Below are 26,653 nucleotides of genomic sequence, written 5' to 3' on the forward strand. Positions count from 1 at the left end.
CATCTCTGAAATTGAAGCAAGTAAACAATATTTGTATAAAATCATTTTTTAAAAAGTTATCCTATAATCGCATATGTAATAAACACAAGTAAAGAGTTTAATAGAAAAAGATGTGTTGTGAATGCACAAAAATTTGAATTAATGCGTAAGTCAGGAGTTTCTTTGATTAAAACCACAAACTGATTCTTTATATTACAGAACTAATGAGCACAGGCAACATATATAAAGATCGCCATTGTTTATTTTGATGCTGATTCTAATTATACTAAAACGTATGCTACAAAGCAGCTATTAGGATTTATAGAAAGCGTCAAATTTTATTTGAAAGAAATTCGGAATAACTTACATGTTCATAAATTAAAATGTATCAACTTTTTAAACTTGTAGATGTATTTTGACTCGAAATCAGTAACTGATGCTTTATACACTAGAATGCCAAAAAAGGGAAATAAACTAATCTGTGGCAGAAATATTAGCCAGTCTATGGGGATTTATGTAATTTACATAAGAGTTATTTTATGTTTAAGAGACTTTCTTATCGCTCTTGCTTTCAGCTCACACTTTCTTGCTAGAATGTAACTCGTCTAGCGCATGCGTATTCAAATGAGATAGAAAGAAATTAGTATTTAAGGGAAAGTTTTGGGAGGTAAAATTAGAGCGTGTTCTACTTGCGAAAGTCTTGCGAAAGGCCATGTTGCTATGTTTGATTTTCTAGCCATTAGATTTCTGTGGCGTTGAGATATTCTTGCCATTAGCCTTTTTTTCGAATCAGAGATAGCTTACACGATAGTTAACTTATAAAACTGTTAGGCTAAACTTAACTTCATTTAATTTTAGTTATGCATTAATTTTGAGTTAAGCCAAAGTGGTGGCTTTTGTAAGCACGAATTGGTGTCATCTGTGAATTTTATTTCACTTAATAAAGGGTTCTTTATACCCTTCTCCCGCCGCCCAGGCAGTACAGCGGTTAGGAGAACCTGACTGCGATCCCGAAAGGCCCGGGTTCGATTCCAGAAGGCATGGATGTAAAATTTTCTGTCCCTTCATAGGAGGTAACGGAGTCGTCTATTAGGTGCCTCCACAATAAAATGACCACCACTACTGGTCTTAGTAGTGGCCAATGCCGTTATAGGCAAGTATCCTCCATTGGGAAAACAAATACCCTTCTCCTGACTTGGTCGTACTTTAGGACTTAGGGATTATTCTCTAAACAGTCTATTATCATCGAGCGCTCAGTTTATGACAGTCAAACATCCAAGACGTTAGAAGTCATTCATAACTTCATACTCAGTCTTTCCTGACATCTGAAGAAATATCGATTATGCAAATATTCCGTAGACCACCATACGTTTTGTACAGGTTAATTTCATTGTATTTGGAGAATAGAATACAGTGCATTTCATAGCATCTCAAATGTACTTGCTAACGTCAAGATATGATAACTTAGGTATCCATGGCAAGATTCTAAACTCAGATGATTTTCCTCTAAACTATGACGCCTCAATATTTATGTGTTTGCGCACTGTTGTATTAAAAGAGACCAAACCGATAAGAAAGAATGTAGGTTTTGAACGAGTTAACTTATCAAAACTGCTGCACATACACGGGTAACGTTAATCCTTCGGAGACATGTGTAGGTACCGGAAGTCTTATTGAAAGTCAGTTAAAAAAACTCCATAACGCAGCCACCGTAGGCATGGACTCGAAATGGTTTTTACCACAAACTCCATACCTTTACGCAGGTATTTACACATTTTCCATCTGCTCAATAGACGCGTTTGCACAGATAATTATTGTTTCCAATTATGAAGTATACTGACCGCACTGCGGAGCACTGGCAAGCTTAATAATGCATTCATATCAAGTGTAATTATACTGGTTGAATATCGGCTGCTGAAACTTGTATAATGAAAGATACAATCCATAGTTTTCCGGCTGCCGGTTTTTCAGGCCTCAGTCTTGAATTTTGATATTGAGGCACTTTCCGTAAGTAATGTTGCTAACTGACACTGGTCCTGCTTATGCAGCGTTAGATCCAAAATTAGACTAACATTAAATGGCTAGACTCTTGTCACTGAATTCAAAGTTTTTCAAAGAACTTTTGAAGCCATGTGATATTTATAAAATGATCATTTATGAAAAGCCAAATTTCGTCTTGAATTCCGAGCTACTGATTGATATCTCTCGCATTTCATGAGCTCCAGTTACTGTATTACCTAACTTTAATAGGAAACATTGGTCAATATCAAAGCAAAAGCAATCTTAAGAAGAAATCTGTTATTTAATATACGCGGTGGTGGACTCGTATTGAAGAATAGAGGTAGCATTTTGCTAGGGATGTTTTGAACCACGCTTCTTTCCTTTTACTTCGTCCACCAGCGGCCGAGCGGTAAAGTCGCTGAACACTAGTAGTTCGGTCCGAGGTTCGAATCCCGCGAACGGGCTGGCTGCATGGGCGTTTTCGTGGTTTTCTTCATGTGTAACGTGTATACGAGCCAGTTTCCCTTAGAAAGTCCTCCACGAAAGGCATCCCTCCCCCTAGGCAGATAGCCCTAAGTGTGCTTTGCCATAATTAAATACACCATCACCACCACCTTTCCTTTTACTTCACGGAACTTCAGTGTTCATTTCGAGTGCTTTCGTTCATTAGTATAACCCATTTTGACATTATCATGCAAGTTCTGCAGTTGCTTAGTTCTTGCTTTGCATTGCATCAATAATGCAAAGCGATGCAATGCAGATAAACCAGAAGGCACTTTTCCAAAATGAATTCAATTAATATTAACTGGATGCATTTCTATTTAGTAGATGGCTTCGCCGCAAAAATGCCAAAGCAGAGGAGCTTCAATATGAAATTTGACATATTACATATCCAAAGTAAGTAAATAGGGAACAGGTAAACGAATTTATAAACAAGTTGCAACGTCACAAAAACAAAACAAAAAAAGAAATCACTACCACTCAACAAATTATTTAAATTATTAGACATTCAAAATTTTATGTGTTATATAGAAAGAATCTTTTCATATAAGATGTCCTTGGAAATGTTTTTTAAATTGCAAAGTATTTAATACATTATTTTGCCAGAAAACAAACACAAAATTGATAAAATCAAAAACAGTAATTGCACTTTAACATAATTAAAGAACTTTTAATTTAATTATAATATTAAAAGCAATAAAACGTTTAGTCTAACGTCATCGATTTTCCTAACATTAGAAAGATCCTTTTTCTTGGCTTTCAGCTAATTCTACGATATACTACCGCATTCTGCTATGAATCTTGAATTTGAATCTGTGAATACAATAGCCATGCTTAATGTGATTGCTGTTAATGGTATTGTTATGAGTAAAGTATGAAACGCCGGCTAGAATACCTTAGGCGCATACACTTTGACGAATGCTTGGTCACTTCCATTGACCTGAGTAATTGCAACTGACCAGACAGGAATTTCGTGGTCAAAAATATCTTCAGTCCGAAGCAAGTTCTTACAACATAAAATGAACTATGATCTCGTATATTTGTTTTAAAATTCTGTCAGAAGTTTCAAGCCAGTAAAAACTGTCCTTTATCATACTCATTATAACTGTTAATATATTGCACGAAATAGCACATACTTTCCCAAGGCATTGTATCTAGTACGGAAATGGGTACTTACGTATTAACGCAACCAGGCCAAAATTCGCATAAATCACCAAATTTGGCGACCCTACTTACGGCAACCCTACGTGTTATACGTAGTTTTTCGTAAAGAAATTATTTTTCTTACTGGTTAGATTGAATGCCCTGAAATACTTTAACTATGGGTATTTGGGATCTGCCTGCGAGTGAAAAAGATGCTGTTGAATTGTTGCAGGGATATGGAATTATACCGAACAAACGTACTTGTAAAAATTCTCATAAAATGAAACTGTATTTTGGAAAGCAAATCTTCTGGAAATGTAACGTCGAAGAGTGCAATAAACATTTGGGTGTGAGAACCGGAAATTTGTTTGAAGGTAGCCGAATTTCATTTGTGACAGCGGTGCGCTTCATTTATTGTTGGTGTAAAGAGTTAACCTAAATTAAATTTTGTGCAGAAGAGATGGGAATTGCTGACAAAACTGTTATAGATTGGAATAATTACAATGGCGAAGACGATTTTCAATCAGTGCTAAAAGCAATAGCCAAAAGATTTCCGCCGAAAAAATAATTCTGCAACTTATTCAAATTCGAAACCGGAAGGGTTTAATTGCTATTTTATATTTTAAAACAAAATAATATAAAAAACTGTATTAAAAATTATCTGTAATTAATAAATGTACATTTTCTTTCTATTCATACTTTTTTACTCAAACTTACAAATCGCGCCAACCTAGTTGCGATAATACGTAAGTACTCGGAAAGGTATCTAATACTCTGTCGGTTTGTCATTTGGCATTCTATAAAATGCTTAGGCAGTGTTTGAAATGTTTAGTCGTTTCATACATATGTAGCCAGTTTTTGGCATTTCATAAAATGTCTAGGCATTTTATAGAATGCCGGATTTCGTACTTTGGGGGTTATCACTATCATTGGTATACTGTTATTAAATTCCCGAAACCCCTCTCGTTTGTATACGGAAATGTGGAAATGCATCGCTTATTGTATATTGTAATAAGTAATCAGTTACGATCATATGCAGTGATTCTTTTAAATGAACTGAAAGCGCCAAATAAATAATATACTAGTTAAATAAGGCCAAAATAAAATCTAGAAATTGTCAAATAACAGGAGAAAGTCGCCAAACTGTTTAGATTTGATTTAAAAATGACCATGTGCAAAGGAAACCCTTTTCCAAGTTTTACGGTGATCGACTGGATTAATCAGTTTCATGAAGCTGAAATTTCAGATAATCTTAATTTTATGTGAAAAAGAAAACAAACATATCTCCGATGCGTTTTGAATTTTACATTTTGAAGTATCCTATAAGAAGTACTCGTTCTTCTTTAGTAATTTTTATCATTTGCATTCACTTGACATTTTTTGGAACACTTTTGGAATTTTGGAAGTCTTAGAGATAAGTTAAGAACAAATTATTTGTGTCTAAGAGATAAAGTTGATTTGTTCGAATGACATTCATGATCAGTTCTTAAAATGATTCAGTGCAATGTAGTCTTCAATTGAAAGTTTCTCAGGCCCGATTGTGCAAGGTTTGGAAGAATTGTGAAGACACTGTTTCAAATTGAAGCTAAATCGAAATGAAAATTTGAAACGAAACTATTGCAGAAAGTTCGCAATATTGAGAAAATGTTAAGAGTTTATTTTACAATGTTTATAAAACAAATGTTACAAGTTAGCTGTTTATTGATATAGTGGAAAGGTTCAAAATTAGACGCAAAAGTGAAATGGGAAAGTTTGATTTTGAAGCAACAGATAGATGGCATAATCAATGAAAAGAGAAAATATTATTTACAAATGCCTTCATGACGTAAAACAAAAGTTTACCTATTGTAATAGTGGTTTTGATTTACTAGATTGTCAAATGAATAGTGTAACATTTGACAACAAAATACATGATGCGTAAATGTTTACGCTGATTGCAAGCCTGGTAACTATAAAAAAGAAAAAGAAAACTTACTCAATTGTATGCATTTCCCACAACCAGGTTTCTGGAAAATAACTTCGAATTTCTTCCATAGATTTAGGAGTTGTCTCATAAGTTTTGGATTTAGGTATTTAATTTGTATTTTCGTTGATTTTACTGAACCTCTCAGATGCAAATGCTATTAAAATAATAATTTTTTTCAATTAATTAAGACAATGAACTTCTCCTTGAGATAGGATATAAAGCAATTTATAACATGACACTTGAAAAGCACTTAATAAGAGTGCATTAGAGCTTTAATACTTTCATCATCGAAAACAATTAATCAATCTCATTATATTCATTTAAAAAGTAACAGAATGATTCAGCTGAGATATTCATAAAACGACTTTCAGTGGCTTAAAAAATTTATTATGGCATTAACCTATCATAGAATTGAATGAATCAACACTTAAGTCCTTTCGTGTCATGACTGTAAATTTTGATCTAAATAGTTTTTACAAATGAATAACTAACAGTACGAAATATTAAAATTGACCTAAATAACAAAACCAGGAAGATGTATACTACGTGTTGTTCAAGCATGAAATATTCAAGTATTAGTAATTGTACAGGTATGAAAGTAATCTTTAATGCAGTAGCACAAGTTATGACTTATCTTCAACTGCAGTAAATTGAATAGAATATCTACAGCCTAAAAATAATGCTCTTCATAGTATAAAAAGTTATTCCATTCGTAAAATAAGCGTTTCACACGTGTAAATGAGCGCATAAATAAATGTTATAAATAAAAATACAAGTTTAAAGCCATGTATTCAAGGCAACTCATGAATAAATAAGCATATGCAATGTTAGCCACCTCTTCAGTTAGCATTACATCTATCACTGAAGTTTAAAGCAGTGGTCTCAAACTGGCGTCTTAGGACCCCCGAAAGCAATTTTGTGCGGCTCGCGAATGCATTTCATCAGTGTAATTGTTCGGCTTTGCTAGGATTTCAAGGATAATAATAGGATAATTATTTGAAATCCGAATTTACATTATTCTTTATAACCACCAGAAAATCTATAAACTGAGCTGATTAACTTCCAAAGTTATTCAAGGATTTGAAGATACATATTTGATTTTTTATTTGTACTTTTGAAAAAAAAAGTACTCTCAGTTACGAAAGTTTTCACTCATAATAATCGTTTTGTATGGGAATACATATTTATATGAGAACAGCTTTTCTTCACAAATAGAAATTGATAAGAAAAGAGCCCAATTGATCGACGAGCATCTATAGAACGCAATTGATCGATGAGCATCTAACAATCCATGATGAAGGCAATTTCTAGCTCGTAATATCTCTCCAGTATACGGACATTATACAAATAAATCTTGTATTTGCATATAAAGTTTATAATTATTTACAAACAAATGTGTGAATTTTATTTGAGCATTACTTATTTTTCACGATACGAAGTGTCATGAAAAAAATCATGATGAAGCATGAAGAAAATAATGACTTTACAACTTGAAGAATGCATATATAGATAATTATGTAGTTACTGAGACACTTATACTGAACAAGAGGCTGTTTGAGGAAAATAATAACAAATATTGATTAATGTTTTGAGATTTATTTCATATCTAATAAGGTAAAAATATATATCTTATATGCAACATGAAATATAACTCCCATTTAAGCATCTATGTTGGTAGATTAAAAAATAATATATACTGATCCATTGTTAGAAAAGTTTAGGCGTCTCAAATGTTTTCCCGAATCTTCTTACCGGACCGAATAAATTTAGTGGAATATTTAAAACTTGAATTTGCAGTAATCAATAACGCATCATTCTAAATTCAGCAATCAATGACTTCCTTCTTTTTGACATATTTCTACACTAAATAATAAGAAACACTATTTCCTCTTTATTAAATTATATTAATTAGTATGTCTGTGGACATAAATTAACTAATAAATGAATAGATTAATTTACATAATGGAATACCCATGCGAGCTAATTAATTACGTAAAATACTAGTGATTTTTGTCCTGTTATACATTTACCTCTGAAAAATGGAACAAAATAACGAAAGCCACATCTATATTTATAAGTTTGATTAATTTTTTATTAACTTCATCTAAATTTATGTTTTATGATTTGCATTTTGTAAACAAATCTATTTGAATATCTTTTAATATCTCTATGATGGATAAATAATTACCACTGTGGGGTAGCACGAAAGGATCTCGGAAGCTGTTTCCAAGTATCCAAGTATCCGTCTCATCATACGCATGAGTATATTGTCCTTCAGAGAGCCAAAAAGTACGTTCTTCGCCCTTTATACATTCTAGACGTTTAAGAGCTAAGTCGGTAAACACCACCGTATGAGCCCCCTGTGAAAGAAAGCAAACTTAATACTCTCATCTCTTCATAAAATTTTGCATTCGAAGGCTACATGTCTGAATAAGAGATTCCGAGCCTTTATGATTGACGACACATGATAATTGAAGACGCAATATATTAATTAGTAAATTTAATTTTTTTTTTTTTTTTTTTTTTTTAATTTTATGTCTCAGACTGGCTTTTTACGAGACACATGCAATCTCCGAAAAACTTTGTGAGGTTTTATTTATTTATTTTCTCCAATAATTGAGTTAAAGCAACTTTCCTGTCGCTCTCATTTTCGCCCATGCTCTTCATGCCAGGATGTAAATTAAATAGCGCATGTTTATTCAGATTAAGGGAAAAGAAGTGCTATTTAAGCGAAGGTTTTGCAATTCGATTTTAGAGCGTGTTCTGCCTGTTTGAGGGCACGTTGTTACCGTGACTTAATAGCTATTTAATTATGTGGCGTTAAGTGCTTTTAGCCATTAGGCTTGTCTCGCCGGCTACTACGAGCCAGAGCCTTCATGCGCGTTTACTTTATCCTGTGAGCCGTTAGACTAGTCTAAATTACATTTTATTTTAAGTTCCACATTATTTGGGTAAGTTAAGGGAGAAGTATTGGCTTTGTAAACGCAAGTGGGGTCAAATGTTAAATTCTTTGTGATAAAACAAAAAGGCTATTCACGCCCATCTTCTGACTTTGTCTAACCTTAATGTCACGAGGATAATTCCTTTACAGTCTTTCTAGAGCTCGTGAGTGTATGTTACCAAATACGAGACTCTATCACTTTTAAGCGGCAGCGAATACATTCCCTTTAAGTTAATTAGTGCTATAATGACTTCATTACAAGAATAATTTGAAGAAAGATTTAATATTTTTAGGATTTTAAATCCAGTTTTTCATTTTTTTCTTAAGATTAAAAAAACAACATGAGTGACGCACTAGAAATCTACCAAGGGAGCTAATTAATTTAATTTATATGGGATATTCGAAGATTTGAAGGTACAGATTTGATTAACATTCATTCGCACTTGTCAAAATACAAATACTTTCAGTTCCGAATTTTTCTAAAAAGAATAATCACTTTACTTGGGAATACAGGAATATATGTAAACAGTTTTTAACGCAGTTGAAATCAGTAAGTCTAGAAAAAAGGAACAGGCTGATTGATGAGCTATAAAGATAAAGATTCTGCTGATTTTTCTCCAAGGTTATAGATTTTATCGAAATAGAAACTCCATAAGATGTTGTAACTAAAAGCTGTAGCGAGAAATGTAAAAAGTTTACAATTAATTACAAATATATGTATTTTTCTGTATGCGTCAAATTAAAATTTAATAGAAAAAAAAGAAAGAAAATACTTATCATTATTTATGCTAAAGTTTTGTCCCACTTGAAAGTTTTCGTAATTTGTTTATTTTAAGTAAGTTATTTAGTGATTAATTCAAAACTTCATTTTTTAAATAAGTGTCCGTCTGAAAACTTATATTTAACTATAAACCTTTAATTATTAAATATCATGTTCTTCGCACTTAAACCATAAAATTCAATTCAACAGCAATATCGCAAAATAATTTTAAAATGAGCATATTTTTAGAATTTCCGAAACACAGTCTCGCGCGCTGGAGATAATTATTTTTCCGTACAGTGCTGCCATAGCTCGCTTGGAAATCGTTGAGTTTGTTAATCAAAAATTCGTTAAAGTGTTACAAAATATGTAATCGATTCGGATTACAAGCAGTTTCATTTTGAGACCACTCTCTTAACATAAGCATAAATTAATCTGAGGCATGTATCGACGGATATGAATTCGGACCGTCACATAAATATCTAAATGCCAGACAGATCAGTTTCTCTGTTTTGATTTTACTAAAAACTAATCTGAACTAGCGTAGGGTATATTAATGCAACTATGATAATTTTGAAAGCTGCATTTATAGTATATAAAAAGTTATAAATCACAGTACGTGAGATTTTCGCAACAGTCTGTAGCTATTTCTTGTAAATAATATGAAATTTTACTTTTAAAAATAACCTATTTATTATATTTGTTATTTATTCCACAAAATTTCCTTCTGTTAGTTTCGATGTGTGCATTTTTGGATATTGGATTTTCTTTCAAAACTGAATTCTGAATATGTGATGTTTTCACGTGCATTTATTTCAAGTAGGTTCTTTTTTATGCAAAAGGACGTTTTGCAGTCTTTCGCTATTGAAGCTATAAAATCACCAACCCAAAAAAGGAAAATACAACGAAAACTCAACTTTACAATAAGGATAAAAATCTACAAAGTCCCTTTTAATTAAAAACTGAATATATTTGTAAAACCTACATGACTAAGAATTTCTAAAACATAAAGAAAGTATATAGCTTTTTGAAAATTCATTTTAAAAGCTCATGGTGGAATTTAATAAAATTAATAAACTTAAATTTAATAGAATTATTTTCGCATTTATTTTTTTCAAGATAAGATATCAAGATAAGATTCTCAAGATGACATTTCATCTCCAAAAATTCATTATTACTGTGTCTGAAGATACTTTTATGTGATTAACATTATGAAAAATGTGAAATGATGTATTATTCAGTTTGATTAAATAGTCTGTGAACTTTAACGGCAATACGTGTTTATAACAGCGAAACAATTGCCTCGACTGTACTCAGACAAAAATTTCAGTTTATGGATTTTAAGTTTATGGATGATTTCTACTTTTGAATTTTCCACCTCGTAATTTAGTTTTATTAAATTATAAGTAATGTAATTTCGATAAAGCGATTAGCTAATATTAACTGTGTCTTAAGCAAAACCTTTGATTAAAGAAGCAGACAGAAAGCTTCAAATTCTGGTACATTCACGAACCTATAAACGTATTGCCTAATAATGGTCATAAAATGCGCTGTTGATATAATGCTGAGGTTAAATTTAGAAAGTTAGCTATGCATTGACGAGTTAAAACATTGTGACCGTCCTCATATTTTTCAATGAGCTCATCTGGATGATGTGGAGGGCACATGATTAAGTCGGAATGGTAATTAACTGCTGTTGGAGAAGATAAGGAATCGTTCTTACACTTAATTTTGCGAGTGACGGGAAAGGCTGCTGATCTAAGCGAATTTGATAGAAAGCAGATTGAAATGGCCCAAAGACTCGTAACGAGTACCTCCGAAATTGCACGACTAGTAGGTTGTTCACTATCTGTCGTTGTTAGTATTTATACAAAGAGGATAAATGAGAGTGAAATCAGAAGTTGACACCGAGGGGTTGAACGTCTATGCGACATCAAAGAACTTTGGAAAATGTCTCGCTTGGTACAGCAAAACGGGCGTCTAATACAGCTGACAGGCCAATACAATGCAGTTTCCAAGTGCAAGTGTTTTTGAACACACAGTTCATTGGACACTGTTGGATATAGGATTTGCACAATAGACATTCTATTTCGTGTGCCGCTGTTGACTAAGCGTCATTGTCAACTACGTCTACAGTGAGCCCGGGAACATCGAGATTGAACCATAGATAAGTGGAAAACAGTCGCCTGGTCGGATGAGTCACTATTTTTCATTCATCCCATAGATGGTCGTGTCAGGGTACACCGTTTTCCACTCGAACGGTTGCTTCCCCTTGTACAGCAAATCATACATAGACTGGTGGTGGCAGTTTAATGCTTTGGGAGACGTTCTCATGGGCAGCTCTGGGACGTTTAAGTATGGTAGAACAGAGCATGAAATTGCGGATTATATGAATATAACTGCGGATCAGTTGCATCTTACATGACGTCTGTTTCTCCAATTGGAAATGGAATCTTCCAGCAGGACAACACAACATGTCACAAGGCTCGAATTGTGTTGAAGTGGTTCGAGGAGCATAAGAATGTATTCCAATTAAAGTCTTGGCCACCTAAATGGCCAGGTCGGAACCCAATACAGCACATTTGGGATGTCATGGAGCGGGAGCTCAGACTTCAAACACCACCATGCCGGAATATCTCGACTTTGCGTGACCGCTGCTTAGACACGTGGTACAACTTTACCTCCAGTCATCTACCAAGAACTTGGGGCATCCATGCCAAGGTGAGTTGCAGCTGTTTTGCAGGCTAAAAGTCGTGCAATGAGTTATTGAGCAGGTAATGGTTATAATGTTTTAGCTCTTGAGTGTATATATTCTTGAATGCTACAGTTTCTTAGATATCCCTATAAATAAACAAGCCAGATAAAGAAGAAAACCTAAGGTGAATAAGTTTCTACAGGTAAGATAAACGACTAAAAATAATTTAAGGAAAATATAGAAGTTAAACCGAATTTCTTCTTAACACACGAGAAATGTCAAGGATAAAAAATCGCTCGCAGATCAGACGCTAATCAGAAGTACAAAAATCTACATAAACAGGTTAAGGTTTGAAATCTCAACTGAACTGCTGAGCTATTCAGAGACTCTTTGCTCAAGGAAGAGGAAGGGTAATATTACAAGCTTCTAGAAAAGCTGCGAAAACATGTTTTCGGAAAGATTCCAGAAAGTCACCAAGCCTAAAAGGTGACTAGAAAGTCACCTTTTAAAGTTTAGTATGGCTTAACAGTTTTCGATAGAGATGATACAGATAGAATAGCGAAACATTTTATAAGATATTAGGTGAATATACACTTAGACTAACATGAGAATGTTCTATAACTTCCGTTATATTTAGAAAGTGAAAAATATGTAATATAATTCTATAAAAATATTAATGTTTCAAATTATATATATATGTAATAGAAGTTAATAAGCTGTGATATTTTGGCAGTCGGGCACATGACTGAAGCTTGGCATGAAATGATGACACAGAATAAATTAGCTGTTTTGATTCCACATCTTTACTAATTCTAATGGCAAATCATTATTCTTTACTACGTCATATTATTCGAACAAAGGGAGCAGATGAGAAAAGCAGCAGCATTTGGTCTTGAAGAAGAAAGCGGTCTATCTCTGACGCAAAATGGCGATAGTTCTCTAAAATTATGTGAAAAATATGTGTTTGTGTGTGGTAGCACTTCTGTGCTAAACTATGGTCGGAGGATCGGGGCTGGTATGGAAAATATGCAAAAACCCAAGCCAGTTTCTTGACCACTGTTGACTCTCCTAACAAGATTCTGTGGTAGAAAGCAGGTGGTTGTATCTACAATGAACCGCTAGATTTTTGATGCCGTAGAATGCTGAAATGCCGATCCACAAGGAATAAGAAATTTGGCAGTCAATGTATATTTAATTTAACTTTTATTTCAGTAAAAAGTTCTGTCCACAAACAAGTTAGCCCATTTATGGTGCCTATTTGAAAAAGTTTACATTTTTAATAAATTTGTAGTAAGAAAGCAGCAGCAGCAGACAGACAAACAGCAGTGCAGCTAGACCAAAGTGTTGAAAGCAAGTGTGTTATGTTCAGAGTGAGATTCTAATTCAGACTGAGTTAGTTTTGGTTTTTCAATGCATTTTGATTGAATGGTTAATATTGCTGTAAAATTACTATTGGTTGTTTGAGTTTTAGTTTCATTTACATCATCAGAATTATGTAAGAGTCATATGACATAGATTTTTCTCGAAATGACGCAGTGCAAATAGAGGTTACTATTTTTAGAATATAGAAGGGAATTAATTTTCTCTGCTAATTTAATCTTTTACATATTCTATATTTTCCTTACATATATATCATGAATTATGTATTTTTATTAAATCAATCAGATTAAAAAGTAAAAAAATAATAAGAACGTTATCTATTGCTTTTAAATAGTTAATTAAGTTGTTAATTAACAACAGACAGATTAAATATGAAAAATTAATATCTTATATTTTTCCGAATGGCAACGGACTCGAATGCAAGGTGAAAAAAGCAAAATCGTGTTTCGAGACTAATAGCCCTTTTGGGCTAACAATAAACACAATACAAAAATATATAGAAAAGAGACAAACAAATATATATATATATATATATATATATATATATACGTAAAATACAATGGTATTTATGCAAAACAACATTATTTTTTAAATTTTAAGCAGTGTCATTTTCGAAATTAGTAATCTCACAGTGACACATCATAAGCGAAATGAAAGTAAATTGTCTATGTTTTATATGAAAATGTTCTTCCTTTAGTTATAATAAGAGTGCCAATCCAGTAATCAAGTTCTTGGACTTTTCGACGCAGCTTTTGATTTGTCCTGAAATAAAATCTAACTTTACATTCATTTACTGTTTTGTAAATTTTAAATTAAATGTGAAATAATTTAAACGGTTTTAGGGGGTTCCTAACTATTTTTGTTGTTAAGCTCAAAATTTAAAGCATTTAAATTATGACGGCTAAATTTTAAAAGTGAGTTCTTTAGACCAAATGTCAAACTTTAAAAAAATTTCTTAATCAAATCCAAGAGTTTTCTTATCAGCTTTTATTAATTAAAATATTTATTGTAAGATTATCATAATTTAAGTTCAGTTGTTTAGTTTTATTAATTTTGGTGTTGAATTCAGAATCAATTCTATTCATATTCATATTCTAAGATCTTATACCAGATTTGAAGAATCTAGTTTGAACCACTCGAATCAAAAGGTGCCTATCTTACTCACAAACTTTGTTCATGTGGTGGTGCCATCTGTACTCGGTAGTTAGAATCATTTGTTGTTAAAGAAGATTAAGGTTTAATTTGTTAATGTTGACGTTTGCATTCCTACAGGTAACGTTGTCAGCGAAGATCAATATTTAGTTTTCCTCTCTTGGTAAGAGGTTCTTCCGTGGGTCTTTTATGACTAACATTATGATTCTTATTTTCGAGTTAAACTTCAAGCGCAAACGTCAAAATATAGATATCTTTTATGGCGATTGAAATTGCTGCCTGCAAAGCACTTCCCTTAAAATGCGTACCAAAAATGCACTTTTTGTATTCTCTCTAAATAGAGAGAGAATATGCTTTGGGTTAGTGGGCGTAGTTCAGGTCTCAATCTTTTAACGTATATTCGCTGATAAGCAGGGCCGGATTAAAAGTTTCTAGTAGCTCTAAGAGTTTAGTTTGGTGCCCGCACGTAAATTAAGAGCATATCGTCTTTTTTTCTCCATTCCTTCTCTTTCTGGTTTTAGTTTAGTTACACAGCACATTCCAATGTAAAACCGGCATGGCTGGTGGCCTTTTCTTTGAAACACTGAGCACCATTTTGTGGTGCCCCCTTTCCTTGATACCCTAAACATGTACTTATTCTACTTAATGATTAGCCCAGCCCTGCTATCAGGTTGCGGGTTGACAGTGTAAGCATCTGCTCGAAGTGTATTACTGGTCTTAGCGACTCTAGTGTATTACCAGTTGGGTGATTCCCGTTTTTCCGGGCTGAATTCCCGGACACATTGGCTTTTCTGCCAGATATCGCCAGCCGATAATTATTGCTGTTCTGCTATTGTAAAATAATCTGTGGCTATGACATGATCTATCAAATAAGTAAAAAAGCCATCAGTGAAAAAAATCTAAATGCAAGCTGAGAAAGCAAAGGCTGAAATATTTATGCTATCTTTTGGAGCCAAGTCGTTGCGAAATCATGAGAAAAATAGAAAGATGAGATTTTTAATTACATATTTAAAACATCCATGAATCCTAACACTATTTTAAAAATCTGAAGTAGTATTTTGTCATTTGGATAAGCTTAAAATTCAAATATCATTGATTTTTGTCCACGCAGTAAATCCCAATTCGTGGACTGTTTCACATGTGAAAATGCAGATTTCTGCATAATCGCTTATCACCCGGATAAAATAAACTTCAGTAAAGTGTCATAATCGAAACAGAAATTTCTGTCCTGTTTTATCTCTTTTCTCCGAAAGGAAAAGAAAAAGACAGAAAAACTGTTCTAGAAAATGTGGGTTCAATGCATTCTTAAAAATTTTCATATTATATACGCTTAGGTAATTTTAGCCATTTGTCGTAGACTTTATTTTCTCTCTTTTTTTTTCTTTTTGCATTTCATTCTTCAGGTTAGACGAAGTTTTTTGCACTAGATGTTTGCCGAGAATCTAAAGGGTTCTTCACGTAGCCAAGTATGACTCAATCACCTAATTCCAGACAGAAAAATCTAAGTATATGTTGAAAGCGAGCTACGTAACAAAACGGAAGCTGACCGTAAAATCTTGAAATAGAGCTAGTCAGATTTTGTATTAATCAAATCTTAAAAAGAAAAGAGAAAAGTGGATATCTCCGTTTTGTCTTAATTATGTTGAGTGTCAAATATTGGCCAAATTGCATATTCCATTCCAGTAGCGGTAACCGCGACTAGTACAATAAAGCTTGTAAGTTTTAGTTGTGGCATCGCGGGTTACATCAGATCAAAAAAGAGCAGAGTGGTGGAGTACTGCTTAAAAGCCAGAGTCTGCAAAAGTGTGCGAAAGGTAATTCCGAGTCTCTTAAGAAGTTAGAGCTTTTATCGCGAGATGATCAACTCCACATAAGACATTTGTTTCATCTGTTAGTTTTCTGATGTTTGGCAGGACCTGCTCAAGCAATGAAAACATAGCTAGAACTTTGACTCCACAGGGAGACGAACCTTTAAGCAATGAAAACATAGCTAGAACTTTGACTCCACAGGGAGACGAACCTTTAAGTCCCTCCGAAAAGTCTCCACTTCGCTCATCAGTTCTACATTTTCTATCACCTAATTCATAACGGCCATAGCCCTTTCATGATCTGGCTTAAACGTTTTGGTCTAAGTTAAACAGACCTGTGTAACTGCAACCAAATAGGAGACCCAGACCAGTATATATTCTACTTCCCACCCCCTCCCCACCAGGGGTCGACGTAGAGAACTCTGCGAAGCTACTGGCTAGGATGTTTTTACGAATTTTGTACATAGATAGATGATTTATTGAAGTTATAGGTGAAATTATTGTATTTCTCTGTGTAATGTAGCGAAACGAATTTTGAGAGAAAGCTATGCCGAAACAGTATAAATACAGGGACAAATGCATTGGATATCTCGGTAATTTGGCGAGATATCGCCAAGCTGACAACGGTTTTAGCGACTTATTTTGTCCCCAAATTTGGAGAGAAATCGCCAAAAGTCTCCAAATTTGGCGACATTTTGGCCGTAGTATGTATTGAAACTGAATAAATGTAATTGACCACTATGTTAGCTGTAACCATAATCCCACTCTCGTATTTCTTTCCAGTATTTTTGAGAAGAAGAAAGTACTAGAAATATCTCGTAGTCGTAGAAATATCTCGGCGACCGGTTGAAGTATATTTAAGGCCGAAGGTAGAGCATCTACTCTCTGTATAGTTATTATTGTTGCGAGTTGTAGTTCCGCGTGAACTGAGATAAATCCGAGTAAACTTTTTCTTTAGATGCGCTTTGCATTGCGATGTGTTTAACGTTCTTAGTAATTTGAAATGTACCTACTTATTATATTGTGCTTTACTGTGAACACTCGTACGAATATTTCTGTGGAAAATTTCAGAGTTATGAAATATTTCTTTTAGATAAAAATAAATTTTATTAACATATTATCGGACCTGCGCATTCAATCTATTACGAATCCGTAAGCAGGCAACGATATTTAATATATTGATCTGAAATCGGTTAAATTAAGGTTTGTGACAACATAGTACCTCAGTTTTCCCAAAAGTCTTGTAGATTAAAGAAAATAATAAATTTATATTATTAATTCAGTTCTCTTTTAAAGCACTTATTTAAGAAGGGACTGCAAATTTTAGGAGAACATGAGTTTCGTTTTTAAAAATTAAAAGACTAAAATTAAAGGATTAAAATTAAGAGACTTTAAATACATTATACATACTTAAGTATATAATCATCAGATAGAAGTTGGTAACAGTGGCAAAAATGCATCAGCCGAACAAAAGGAATGAATTTTACTTACTTCGAAAGCAACACCTGAAGTCATATAGTTATAGTATTGTGCTGCAGGGTGTGGTAGGTAGCCTGTACATAAAAAAAGTTTGCCATATAGTAAAAAATTATATCAAATCACAAAAGAACGTATTATTTGATAAAATATTAAATCGTGAAAAAAATCTACTAACTCTTTATATCTGCTGCTTTATTTGAATATAATTTACAGATATGAAACTGAATTAAACAATTAAATGAAGCATTATTATTCTTTTAGTTTTGCGTATCGAAATTAAATTGCATATTTTTTACTTATCTCGAATCCTAATTTCAAAACTACCGATTCTGATAGTAATAATAAACAACATCATACAGATATATTTTGCATAAATCGTTTCTCATCATAGAAGAACTGCAATGTAACTTTAAAGTCTTATAAAATACAAGAATACCTTTCCTCGTTGGAAAATAACAACGGAAGGCCTTTATTTCAAATTCGTGATCACGATACAAGTTTTCCGTCCATTTGAATAACTAGGGAAAAGAACAAATTTATAACGAATCATTTGTATTACATAAAGTTGAAACTGTTATTTTCAATGGTAGGGACATTTAAAAATCTTGAAATAAACTTAGGATTCTAACATTTTCTTCGCTAAACTCCGTATCGTCGTGAAGTAGTTGAACACTCTTATCTACGAAATCGATGCCACAGATGGATGAAGGATTAGCGGATAACATAATTTTCGCTTCGGTGCTCGGATATTGCTGTTTCTGAGGAATGCTAAATTTCACCTGAAACACCAAAAATCTAAAATTATATCAAGAAATGTTCAAAAAGGCAATTGAATTTTATAGATATCTGAAATGATCTAAGAAAGGGGTTCCCAGTGGGGTCGGTACTGAAACTTTACAAGGGATCAATGATGATTAAGAGGTCGACTGGGAGTCGACAGCCGAGTATCCACTGGCAGTTGCTCGGCATGATGAAGATACCATTGATTACAAAAAAATGGGTATTAATAAAACTGACAATTAGTTACTTATTGATATAAAAGTGTATCATGATTAATATAAAAGTATAATGTGTAGCAAAAAAGAAATGTTAAATAAATATGAGTGGAAATATATATATTTTAAAAATCAGTGTGAATATTTCTTTAAGATATATAAATTTTTATGCAATAAATATAACATAAAAAAGCAAAAAGGCCAGCGCGCACATAACTGTATACAACACACGCACACAAAAGAATGCAAAATTACTATGGAAAACAAGAAACAGATTGAATATGTTTGACGAGGTAATTTAAAAATTAGCTTAAGTAATTTTATGCCAAATATTACAAAATTTGCATCAATACATTAAGCACAGCCATCATTTTAATTATAATCCAAAATTGTGCAATTAGAATGTGGCATTTTATTTATGAATTTTTCTTTTATCTTTAAAATTAAAATTAGTAATGAAACAAAAAATAATTAAAAAGAAATCTAATAAACCGTTTCTTTTTCCAAAACCTTTGTTCATATTCTTAATTTAATTCTTATCTTTAAGTTATATCTGTGGAATTATTTGCATTATGATTGTGTTGTATTCTCTTTACTATAGAGAAAATTGTAATGGAGTCAATGAAGAAAACAATTCCTTTGAAAGGCAATCGATGAAAGATAAAGGTTGCGAGTCCCTGCTATAGGGTTTTATTATCAAGAATAACACATTAAAAATTGATTAAAAATACTAAAATTTCTTACTTTAGTTTTCGAACATTTCTTTATGCGAAATATTCCTAAATCAGCCACTATTTCTCCATCGTTTCGAACATAGAACACAAGCAACCGAGCTATAGGGAACATAATTCCTCCTGGCGTGAAACTGATATTAAACTGTCCAATATTCGGTAAGGAATTTCCATCTATGTCGTCACTAAACAGCTTTCCCATACATCCAATATCGCTTTCAGGTATACTATCTTTCGAATAAAACGTCTGATCCCTACTGTACAATTCGACCTTTCGACAATATCTGAAACGTAGATGAAAATGTTAGATTATGGATCGATACTTTATAATCTACTTATAAGAGAAATATCGCAATCTAAAATGTCAACTTAGAAAAGTAACAAAATTTGATTAGATCTTTAAAAAAATTCTGTCGATTTTGAGGAAAGTAAATCCCTCGAAATTGATGTTTTGGAAAAAGAACTGGAGTTAGAAAAATTTAAGGTTTCCTTTCTTAGTTTAATTTTTTATGTTCATAAATTATTTTCAATATTATACATTCGTTTATTTATTGAATCAATGCGTACACATTTTCAAGAGTATGTGCACAATGCACAAATAGGCCTTATTTTATCAATTCAATTCTTTTCAAGTTTGACTTAAGCCTAGTTTAATATTTTTAAAAATTTACTTACTTATGTAATTATCGAATTAGCATTTTCTTCAATATCATTTCGATCTATTCATGCGCACTTCTCTTTACACAAAAAAAAAAAAAAAAAAACACTTCATATGTGTTACTAGGATTACGAATTCGCATGGAGTACTTTTCAAGTATAGGATTGTGTAGTTGTAAAAATTAACTATTCTTTAAGAACAAAAATAAATATTTAAAAAAAAATTGAAAGCTTTCAAATTTTAAATTACGTTCAAAGAGGCATTTTTTTTTTTTTACATTTTGTATGTTAGATTTATTTATTAAATATCACGTTCTTCGCACTTAAACCATAAAATTCAGTTCAACTACAATATCGCAAAGTACTAGTTTTAAAATGAGCATATCTTTAGAATTTCCGATACAGAGACTCACGCGCTGGAGATAAAAATATTTTTTCTGTACAACGCTGCCATTGCACGCTTTGAAATCCTTGAGCTTGTTAATCATAAATTCGTTAAAGTTTTACAAAATATCAAATCGGTAATAAAACAAATTCCAAATTTCAAATTTGGTCTTCCACATGCCCATATTCTTAGGAAGATTATGTCATTCAAAATTCGATGGTTCTATGTTTCGTTGTTTTATCACAGTGCGAGAAATATGCATACATTTATGCAGATTTTTCATTATTTACTTTCTTCAAACATGCAAACATTGCAGAACTCTAACATTTGGTGGCAACAGTTTGAAAAGTGTTTCGCCGTTTATAGTGATTTAAAGCAAAATCGCAAAACTAAAACAATAGTCCTTCAGGGACAAAGCTTCTTTGAACTAAAAAAAAAAAAAAAAAAAAAAAAAAAAAAAAAGCTAAAATCAGAGATATTAATTAAAAACTCGGAAGAGCGATAATTTTAGCTCTCATTTTTCCAAGTTGCAACAGTCTTGCAAGCTGGAGATGAAAATCTGCTTTATTTCGAAAGTTGTTGCCAAATCCTAGAGTTTGTTAAGAAAAAATTTCTTGCTGTTATCTGCTTGTAAGCACAAATAAATAAAGGTTTATCGGAAAAACAATTTATGTGAGAGTTACAAATACATATAACTTAGAAACGTGAAAAAGTGGTTAGCTCAACTTAGAAACGTGAAAAAGTGGCTAGACATCAAGCTGTCTGAAACAGTCAAGCATTCGTAGCTTTAACCATTTAGTCGAATTCTAAAACAAGCAAACAAACAAGCAAAAAAATATAAACCTCTAATATCAACTTATTGGAAAAGATTTAAAAGTTTATTATTTAAATCAACCAGTTTTTATGATTTCAGACTTTACTATAGCTTCTTTCCGTTTTCTTTACCAGAATGCAAATGAGACAGTCAGTATTTAAACTGAGGTTTTTGAAGTTTGAGTCAGAGTGTGTTTCTGGTTGCGACTACACCCTACCTGATAGTTGCTGCCTGCTCGGATAGTTATATTTTTCGGAAATGCGTTACATCACTGTCAAAATTTCGATTCTGACGCTCTGGTAGAATTCTTGAGCCAACTTATATTAATATTTAATTGCGTAGTCTGTTACACGTTTAACTTGAATTTAGCTTCTCTTTTAATTGCATCACTATAAGCTGTGGCTGATATTGTTAGTAAAAGAGTGAGGTTTATTTTCTACACTCTATTTAAATAAAAAGTTCATTTGAGATCTTCTTACTACTTTGTAAGACATAGCAAAAATTTGTTTTAAGTCTGTTAAAATTTTTGGAACTACCAATTCTAGATCAAGTAAAATCTGACAGGTTCTCAATTCCTGCATTGAGTATTGGAGAAATTATCTCCAAAGCAACGAATACTTATTAAAGTATAAAATCCTCAGATGAACGAATTACTGCGATGAAAACTAAGAAAAATAGGAAAATGAAAAAGATTTAACTATTAAGAGTGTAATATAACTATCATGAACTTCCAATAAATAGGCTTATCGAAATGATCAGTAGTTAATTAAATGTATTTAAATTAAAATGTCAAATAGTTTTCTTTACCTTTCTTAAGAAACGAGAAAATTTAATATAGTAAAAATTTCTTATATAACCGGCAACCTAGCTAACAGGTTATATCAAAATAACGCCACGTTTGAAGATCAAAATGTAAATTCAAAATTTAGGCCTAGGAAATAATGCTGATCGTTCGTAAATAATAAGCAAGACTCCTTTCCCACAACCATCTTAGAATTACTTCCATGTTCGGAGAAGGATTGTGTTAATAAAGAGGAGGTACAGATCTGGGTAAATGTAGGCAATTCTGTTTTCGTCGCATTTCCTCAAGATGACAATGAATAATTGAACTTGTACACTGACTACCAATAAGTATTTCGACACCTGTGATAGAAAAGAAAAAAATTAACTTTATTCAAAATCAATAGTTGGTAGGACCTCCACGAGAGGTAATTACAGCGTGGACCCTCCGGGGCATACTTTCCACAAGTCTTTGTATGACAGCTAGTGGTATTTTCTTCCACTCGGCTTGGAGAAGACATAGAAGGTCCTTCACCGATTTTGCACGGGTAGTGCACCCCTGAATTCGGCGATGAAACTCGTCCCAGAGGCTCTCGATAGGGTTCGCGTCTGGACTCTGGGCAGGCCAGCCCATTCGATGAACTCCATTGGCACCATACCAAGCCTTGGTTAACGTCGAAACATGACAACTAGCATTGTCGTCCTGAAAGTAACAGGGGTCCAACCCGTAAAACTGCCACAACGTAGGAAGCACATTGTCATCCAAAATAGTGCAGCAGGCATCGGAGTTGAGCTTACAACGAATGGGGACCAAGGGTCCCAGCTCATACCAGAAAAAACACACCCAGACCCTAATTCCACCTTCGCCGAATTTGACTGTTGGCACAATGCATCCTGGCAGGAGCTCCAGGTAGACGCCAGACCCAGACCCTGCCATCCGAACGGTAAAGGGTGAACCTTGATTCGTCACTCCAAAGAACCCGTGTTAAGTCATTAAGATTATTTAACTGTAAGATTACGTCATTTTTTCTCTTCTTGGCGCCTTGCATGGCGCAGATGTTCATTACAGCAACCCTGTAAACGCTTACTCAGTTTTATTTTTTATTGCTGTTGTTGTTAGTAGTAAGTCATCGCTTGAAAGATGACACGCATTTGATTAAAGTTGTCGAATAAAATATTTAGTACAGTCCACTTCTAGTTAATTTGAAATTGTTGTATAACAACGCACGCATCGCATGAACACTTTATGGCCCGCCGAGCCCCAGGTAAAAGATATCGTTGCTAAAATTAACTTTTTAGAACATTTGGAATACTTTCGTTTGGTTGTATTACGCATAACTTCATATAGAGTGTTTGGAATGCTTTCGTTTTCGTGTGGATTACGCAATTAAGATTGGATACTGTGTCATCGTTCATTTCCGGTGTTGCTGTCGAGAAATCTGCAATCACGGTAAGTGATAAATTATTTATTTGTTCATGATGAGTGAATTGAAAGCGATTAAAGCTAACAAAAAAGTTTAAAATGCAGTATCAGAAAGTTTGAAAATAAGGTAAATTCTACAGTGGATGAAGCAGATATTTCCTTATTGGAGTTATACGAATCAAAAATATTAGAATTTAAAAAGGAATTAAGTAACATTTTCGATTCTTTATTTGCATATTGTGAAGAAAAGGACACTGACGAATTCATTAAGGAAAAGGAAAATGTAGTAGATAATCTCGATGAAATTCATTTGAAAATTAAAAGAAAAATTTCTGAGATCCGTTCTCAAAGGAATAGCTGCTCAAATGAAAACGGTTCGAGTAAAGACATAATTGTTTCGGATATAAAATTGCCTAAATTGTCTCTTCCAGTATTTAGTGGGAAAATCGAAGAATGGATTGAATTTGAGGATTTATTTTCCGCAGCTGTACATAAAAATAGCAAATTAACTAATGCGCGAAAATTTCAATATTTAAAGAGTTCGTGTAAGGCAGACGCTTTAAATATTATTCAGTCCATTCCAATTTTAGATTCGAATTATGACATAGCATGGAATCTGTTGGTTGATCGCTATTGCAACAAAAAAGATTTGATCAATTGTATCATAAAGAAATTAATTTCTATACCTCAAACGAGTGATTCTACTTCGTCACTTTTAAAATTTATCGATAAGGTGCATGAATGTTTACGATCCTTGGAAGCATTGGGGCAAAAGGTGGAAGAATTTTCAGACACGTTAATTGTTTATTTATTAGTTGAAAAGTTGGATAGAAATACTCGGTGTTGGTGGGAAAGGTCACTTAAAAAAGACGAGATAGGAACGGTTAAACAACTGACATGTTTTTTGAAGGAACACGCTCGCACCCTATCACATTACAAACCTCCGCATGGGGAATCGAAACGTTCATTTAATACCAAAGCTCTTACATCACTTTCGGAAAATTCAAAAAGTTGTCCTTATTGTAAAGCTGATCATTTATTGTTGAAATGTGCGCAATTCTTAAATCTAACAGTCAAGAAACGATTGGAATTTGTAAAGACAAAAAAACTATGTTTCAATTGTTTATCTTCGGTCCACACAATCAAGGACTGTAAAAGTTCTAATACATGCAGAAAATGTCAGAAATTTCACAATTCGCTCTTACATTTTGATCGAAATGAAGAAAATTTCGATAAAGCAAATGGCACATCGAATCAAATCACAAACAAGACTAATAAATTAAGCAGTAATCTTTCTCCAAATGCTGATACATTTACTCCAATGGCAAACAGCCAAAAGGTTAGTGACACTAATGAAACCAACCAAGCAAAGTCCATTAACGGTACTGCGCTGAATATTTCCAGTTCTTTTAATAAACAAGTTCTACTTTCAACTGCAATTATTTTCGTTAAGGGTAATGATGGAAAATTTATCTCGCTGAGAGCCTTGCTGGATTCCGGTTCTCAAAATAATTTCATTACTAAAGAAGGTGCTGAGTTATTGAATTTGAAGAAAAGAAAAATAAACGCTTCTATTTCAGGTATCAATGGTACAGTTATGAGTGTTAAGGAAAAAGCTATAGCAACCATCGCTAACGCTACTAGAGATTTTATTCGTACCTTACAATTTTTTGTTGTTCCAAAAATAACTCGCGTAACGCCTGCTAGATATATAAACTTTCCTGATGTTAAGCAGTTGCAACTCATTGGTTTAGCTGATCGAGAGTTTTATAAACCTGGTCAAATACATGTTTTATTATCTAACGAAATATTTTTTGATTTACTGGGAACAAATAGAATAAATATGCAAGACCTGATTCTCCATCAGTCGGTTTTTGGATACATCGTTAGCGGGTCAGTGCGCATGCCGCAGCAAGGCAGTGTTGATAATTTTTGTGGGTTTGTGGAAAATGGGGATAATTTATCTGACAACATGAGAAGGTTTTGGGAAATTGAAGGTATTAATGAAGCAAAAAAAGTGAAAAGTCAGGAAGAGGAATTTTGTGAACAGCACTTTCTTCGTACACACACGAGGCAAGATGATGGCAGATATGTAGTGGAAATGCCAATTAAGGGGGAAGGACGTAGCCTTTTAGGCGAATCGAGAGAAAACGCTAGCAAAAGACTGAATTATCTACTTAAACGCTTCACTCGCAATCCCGCAATGAAACACTTATACGAAGATTTCATTAAGGAATATAATGAATTAGGCCATTCCGAAGAAATTGATGAAGGGGATAGCTCTAGTTTCTCATATTATCTTCCTCACCATGGGGTTTTCAGGCCCGAGAAACCTAGCACTAAACATAGGGTAGTGTTCGATGCCACTGCTCCTACGACTACTGGAATTTCGTTAAACGATATTCTGCTGAATGGAGGGTTAGTTCAAGACGAACTATTTGATATTATTTGCAGATTTCGAACGCATAAAATTGCCTTCACAGCAGACATTGTAAAAATGTATCGTCAGATTTTGATTAAAGAACATCAAAGAGATTTATTACGCATCTTATGGAAGAGTAGTGAAGAAGAACCAGTTAAGGTCTATAGACTGAAGACTATAACTTACGGTACTTCCAACGCACCATATCTAGCAACACGCACACTTAATCAATTAGCAGAAGACGAGAAAAACAATTTTTCGTTAGCAGCGCCAATAGTACAAAGGGATTTTTATGTCGATGACGTACTCACAGGAGCCCATACTCTAATAGAGGCTAAAGAATTACAGTCGCAATTGATTAACCTATTATCACGTGGAGGAATGCGTCTGCACAGATGGTGTGCTAATCATCCTGATCTTTTGCAGTTTCCGGTTGGACAAGAGGAATATTCTTTCAGTAATTTCGATGACGATCAGAGCATCAAAACTTTAGGATTATTATGGAATCCAAAGATAGATTGTTTTTCATACAAATCAACGATCAAGAAACCAACTACTTACACAAAGAGAACAGTGTTGTCTGATATTGCTCGCATTTATGATCCATTAGGACTGCTTGGTCCAGGGATAACAAAAGCAAA

General features: G+C 33.3%; 1 protein-coding gene across 8 annotated transcripts in view; it reads right to left on the bottom strand.

Annotated features, from left to right (window-relative positions):
* The window catches only part of LOC118191211 (uncharacterized), a 65,944-nt gene extending 46,135 nt beyond the window's left edge, over positions 1–19,809 (bottom strand). For all 8 annotated transcript variants that reach the window (XR_015043694.1, XR_015043696.1, XR_015043693.1 and 5 more), the window contains exons 1-3: positions 19,545–19,809; positions 17,818–18,584; positions 7,779–7,950 (exon numbers count right to left, since the gene is read on the bottom strand). The gene's annotated coding sequence lies outside the window, so the exon portion shown is untranslated. The remainder of the gene's footprint in view (positions 1–7,778; positions 7,951–17,817; positions 18,585–19,544) is intronic.
* Positions 19,810–26,653: the final 6,844 nt, after the last annotated feature.

Source organism: Stegodyphus dumicola, chromosome 10 (assembly GCF_044657685.1).
Source record: "Stegodyphus dumicola isolate Sdum_Otavi_A_Nest chromosome 10, ASM4465768v1".
NCBI lineage: Eukaryota > Metazoa > Arthropoda > Arachnida > Araneae > Eresidae > Stegodyphus > Stegodyphus dumicola.